The following is a 5,681-nucleotide window of genomic DNA, read 5'->3' on the forward strand; positions in this document are numbered from 1 at the left end:
CCCTAAGGAGAGGACCCAGCTAAACTGTGTGCAGCTGTGAGATATGTGTTATTTTTCAGCCTTTATGTTGTGGTATTTTGTTATACAACAATAAAAAAGCTAACGCAAATATCTATGGTAAAACTTTTTTATTTTTTAATCAGTATCACTCAAAATGTTATCAATAAAGACTTTAGACCAGACACAGTAGCTCATGCCTGTAATCCCAGCACTTTGGGAGGCCAAAGCAGGAAGATTGCTTGAAGCCAGGAGTTCAAGACCAGCCTGGGCAACATGGCAAGACTCCTGTCTCTATAAAAATAGACTGGGCACAGTGGCTCACACCTGTAATGCTAGCAGTTTGGGAGGCCAAGTTGGGCGGATCACTTGAGTCCAGGAGTTTGAGACCAGCCTGGACAACACAGCGAGAACTTGTGTCTATAAAAATAGGTCAGGCATGGGCCAGGAGCGGTGGCTCACGCCTGTAATCTCCCAGCACTTTGGGAGGCTGAGGTGGGCGGATCACGAGGTCAGCAGATCGAGATCATCTTGGCTAACATGGTAAAACCCTGTCTCTACTAAAAATACAAAAAATTAGCCGGGCGTGATGGTGGGTGCCTGTAGTCCCAGCTACTTGGGAGGCTAGCAAGAGAATGGTGTGAGCCCAGGAGGCAGAGCTTGCAGTGAGCCAAGATCGTGCCACTGCACTCCAGCCTGGGTGACAGAGCGAGACTCCATCTCAAAAAAAAAAAAAAAAAGTCCAGGCATGGTGGCCCACAGCTGTAATCCCAGCATTTTGGGAGGCCAAGAACAGCATGGGCAACATAGTGAAACCCTGTCTCTACAAAAAATACAAAAATTAGCCAGGTACGGCAGCGCGGCTGTAGTTCCAGCTACTTGGGAGGCTGAGGTGGGAGGATCACTTGAGGATGGGAGGCAGAGGCTGCAGTGAGCCAACAAGATTGGGCCACAGCACTCCAGCCTCAGGGACAGAGCTAGACTTTGACTCCAAGTAAATAAATAAATAAATAATTAAAAACAAATTTTAATACTTTTTTTCTTTTAAAAAAAATTTTTGGGAACATAGTAGGTACATATTTTTATGGGGTACATGAGATATTTTGATACAGGCATGCAATGTGAAATAAGCAAATCATGGAGAATGGGGTATCCATCCCCTTAGGCATTTATCCTTTGAGTTACAAACAACCCAATCTCACTCTTTGAGTTATTTTAAAAGGTACAATGTACTCCATGGAGCACTCAGTAGGTGTGAGTCACCCTATTTACCACATTATATGCACTTTTATTTTAATTTTCAGAAAAGTTTGATGAGTTAACTATTATTAACATGCCTAACTTTTATATGAGAAAAGTGAAGCTTAAAAAGTAGGTGATCTGTCTAAGGTGACTCAACTCAAAATTAGTAGTGTCAGAACCAACTCTGAGATTTCGTAGACAATTTTATACTGGGAGAAATGGTGTAGTGACTTCAGAAAGGATAGAATTCAATTGATATTATAAAGAGGCATAAAACATGTACATAGAGATGTTTTACTATTTCATTTGAACATTGCATGTCAGAGGTAAATATCTGATCTTTGCTGTTGGTTACCCAGCAAATGACATCGATGGGACATGAGATTCTGGATACCACCCCACTTATTTAATCCTAAGGAAGCGAATAGGAAACAAAATACAGCAATTTCTTCTCAAAAACCCATTGTCATGAGAGGCCAACACAGACTCAAGAGCTAGGTAGCAGTGTCATGGTGACTTCTGTTAGACCGCAAATTTTTGTAGGTCAAGAGAGGTTGGATATTGGCAATTTCATAGTTTCCCACTTAATACAACTAGATCTTCTTATTGAAAGGTAACTGATATGGTTTGGATCTGTGTCCCCATCAAATCTCATGTTCAGTTATAATCCCCAATGTTGGAGGTGGGGGCTGGCAGGAGCTAATTGGATCATGGGGGCAGTTTCTCATGGTTTACCACCATCCCCCTTTGGTACCGCATAGTGAGTGAGTTCTCACGAGATCTGTTTATTTAAAAGTGTGTAGCATGCCCCCCCACCTTCCTCTGGCTCTGGCCATGTAAAGGTATTTCTTTATAGCAGTGCAAGACAGACTAATACAGCAGCCTCAGCAAAGTGTGCAGAATGAAGCGGAAATGGAAAAAGATACCAAGCTAGAACTTTTGTGGTGACACAGGCAAGGAAGAATGACTGTTTTCATAAAAGCAGCATTTACAAGTAGTGGTTGAGTAGGTTCCTGAATCATTTCCAAACTAAAACGTCAGATTACCAAGTGGACATGAGAGGCGAGAACGTGAGAATCACCAGGAAGAAGCTGGGGTTTGCAATAAAAGACACTGAGAGCATTCCATGAGGTTTGACTTCTTCCAATGTCAAGAATTTTGAAAAAAGAAGGGTTTCTTTACATTTCTATAGACTTTATTCTATATGCCAGAATTGGGTCCACACTAATTCAAAAAAATGCATTTTTGTTTTAAAAACAAATGCTCGGCCGGGTGCAGTGGCTCACGCCTGTAATCCTAGCACTTTGGGGGGCCGAGGCGGGCGGATTATGAGGTTAGGAGATGGAGACCATCCTGGCCAACATGGTGAAACCCCATCTCTACTAAAAATATAAAAATTAGCTGGGTGTGGTGGCCCGTGACTGTAATCCCAGCTACTCAGGAGGCTAAGGCAGGAGAATCGCTTGAACCAGGGAGTCAGAGGTTGCAGTGAGCCGAGATTGCACCACTGCACTCCAGCTTGGCGACAGAGAGAGACTCCATCTCAAAAAAACGAAAAAAGAAAACCAATGCTCAAAAAACAAGTGACAAAACCTAGACTGCCCATGTTGCAAAATGGAACTTAGCACGTCTGGTGAGGAAGGAGGTGAGATGAGAACTGCCCGCCATGCACACTAACTGTCCCCCATCCCATCAGTGTGGGGTGCAGTTCTACTGCTCTGCAGACACTGAGCTAGCACTTACCAGGAGGCAGGCTCAGGGCTGGGTGTGCAGCTGAAGAACACACTGCCGCCCCCTCCCCCGGCCCTCCTAGGAGAGGAGGCGGTCAGTTCAATGGGAATCTACAGTAAGAACCACGGAGGTTGTAACAGGGAAGTAAAGGCCAAGGCTGCAGGAGAAGAGTAAAGGGCTCTTATCTTATCTAGTGTGTTTTGATGTCCCTATACACACACACACACACGTGCACACAGAGGCACATACACACATGTACACCCACATACATATGCACACACACCCATACCCAGCAACGCATATGCAAATGCAGATATGCACACATGTACACACTCACATCCACACCCACTCACATCCACACATGCATACACACATGCACACAATTCATATCTGCACACACACAAATGCATGTGCACGTGTGTATGCACACACAATCACTGCCACATACACGTACCAACCCTGTGCATACCTAGGCACACGAGACCACCCCCAAGCTCACTCCTTCTCACTGGGAACCTTCTTACTACTATTGAGACTCTGAGAGTTAATACTGAGTGTCAACTTGATTGGATAGAAGGATGGAAAGTATTGATCGTGGATCGTGGGTGTGTTTGTGAGGGTGTTGCCAAAGGAGATTAACATTTGAGTCAGTGGGCTGGGAAGGCAGATCCACCCTTAATCTGGACGCGGCCACAATCTAATCAGCTGCCAGTGAATATAAAGCAGGCAGAAAAACATGAAAAGGTCAGATGGGCCTAGCCTCCCAGCCTACATCTTTCTCCCATGCTGGATGCCTCCTGCCCTCAAACATCGGACTCCAAGTTTTTCAGTTTTGGAACTCGGACTGGCTCCCCTTGCTCCTCAGCCTAGACAGCCTATTCCGCGACCTTGTGATCATGTGAGTTAATACTTAATAAACTCCCCTATATATATATGGGTGTGTATATATACATATGTATATATGTGTGTGTATATATATTCCATTAATTCTGTCCCTCTAGAGAACCCTAATACAAACTCAAAGAATGTTTTTTTTCTGTCAGCCTTCCTTGGCCCCCCTGACATAAACAATTGTTGCTAAACTTCTCCATCCTTGCTGCATGCCTGGGATGCTTACAACTTTGCTCCCTGTTTCCTCTTTTATCCTGATGATTTTATTAACAATTATGAATAGCATTTCACATGAATGGCAGCTCCCCGTGAAGGGTCTGCAACTCTGACGCTATGACTCCTGTAAATGAGTGAATTTCTTACTTTATCACTGATATAATTGTATAGTGTGCTTTTCAAATGCATTTAGGTCAAGGAAAGCTTTTATTGGTACCTAAAGCTGAGATTCAGCAAACTCTGATATTCCATTGTCTGTTGATAGTGAACAAAAAACAAGAAAAGAAGAATGTAAATGTCTGCTCTGGGTTTCTTCTCTGATAGGCACTGTTGCTGAGGAACGCTCTAGTGATCCATCACTTAACAGGACTCCACTAGTCTCAGGCCAAGGTTAACACGTTGCTTCTCTTCCCTTTTCAAGCATCTCCTGCATCTGCTATTTGCTTTCCATTACTTGGCCTCCCAGGTTTTGCCCAAGGACACTGAAGTTTCTCTTGGTGGTGGAACGACAAGACATGGGCCCATGGGTATTCTGGCAACATCCCCTATAGTGGCAAAAGATGATGTGGCTGCTGCCCAGAGCCCTGGCACGGAGCCTGTGGCCACCTCTGACAAACACCCACAAACATGCAGCAGAGCTAAATAGCCGCTTCATGAGCGTCCCTGGCAGGGATGAGCAATACTCTTTCTCTGCCTCCTCAGAAAATAATTTTTTTTTGTTTTGTGTTTTGATTTTAGACGGAGTTTCGGTCTTGTTGCCCAGGTTGGAGTGCAATGGTGTGATCTCAGCTCACCGCAACCTCTACCTCCTGGGTTCAAGCGATTCTCCTGCCTCAGCCTCTTGAGTAGCTGGGATTACAGGCATGTGCCACCATGCCCAGCTAATTTGTATTTTTAGTAGAGACAGGGTTTCTCTATTTTGGTCAGGCTGGTCTCGAACTCCCGACCTCAGGTGATCCGCCCACCTCTGCCTCCCAAAGTGCTGGGATTACAGGCATGAGCAGAAAACAGTTTGCTGGAACATCAAGCCAAAGGAAAGGTGTAATTTATTGTGGGGATTGCGTATTACATAATTAGTTTTCGGGAGTTCCTTCGGTAATTACAATCTGTAACATTTGTAATTGATTTGGTCAGATTAAAAATGGATGTGTTGGTACATCTGTGAAACTAGCAAGAGGGTAAGGAGGAGTGGGAGGGGGAGATGTCTCACCGAAGGAGACCAAGAGCAACAGGGACTCAGGCCAAGCCCCAGATGACACCCTTTCTGAAGCCAAAATTACAGCAGGCCTCTAAGATGCACAGCCAGCAGATAAGTTCTTTCCCAAAAAAGACCATGTGGGGAGGCCCAACATCTCCTGAGCGGCTCTTTATAACCATCAGAAGGGCTGCTGCCACAGGGGCTTGTGAAGTCAGACACTTACCTTAGCCCTGCGTTGACCCGGGTCTGTCAACTAGATTGGCATAAATGAAAATCAGTCACTTTGCAAAACAGGAGGAAGGAATCCTTCTCTTGGAAGAGATGAGGGCCAAAGAGAGGATGAATGGGGCAAGAGTGTAGAAAGGAAGCTGCCACCTGCCAGACATCCTCTTGGGTGGAACACCTC

Source organism: Pan troglodytes, chromosome 16 (genome assembly GCF_028858775.2).
Source record: "Pan troglodytes isolate AG18354 chromosome 16, NHGRI_mPanTro3-v2.0_pri, whole genome shotgun sequence".
NCBI classification, from domain to species: Eukaryota; Metazoa; Chordata; class Mammalia; order Primates; family Hominidae; genus Pan; species Pan troglodytes.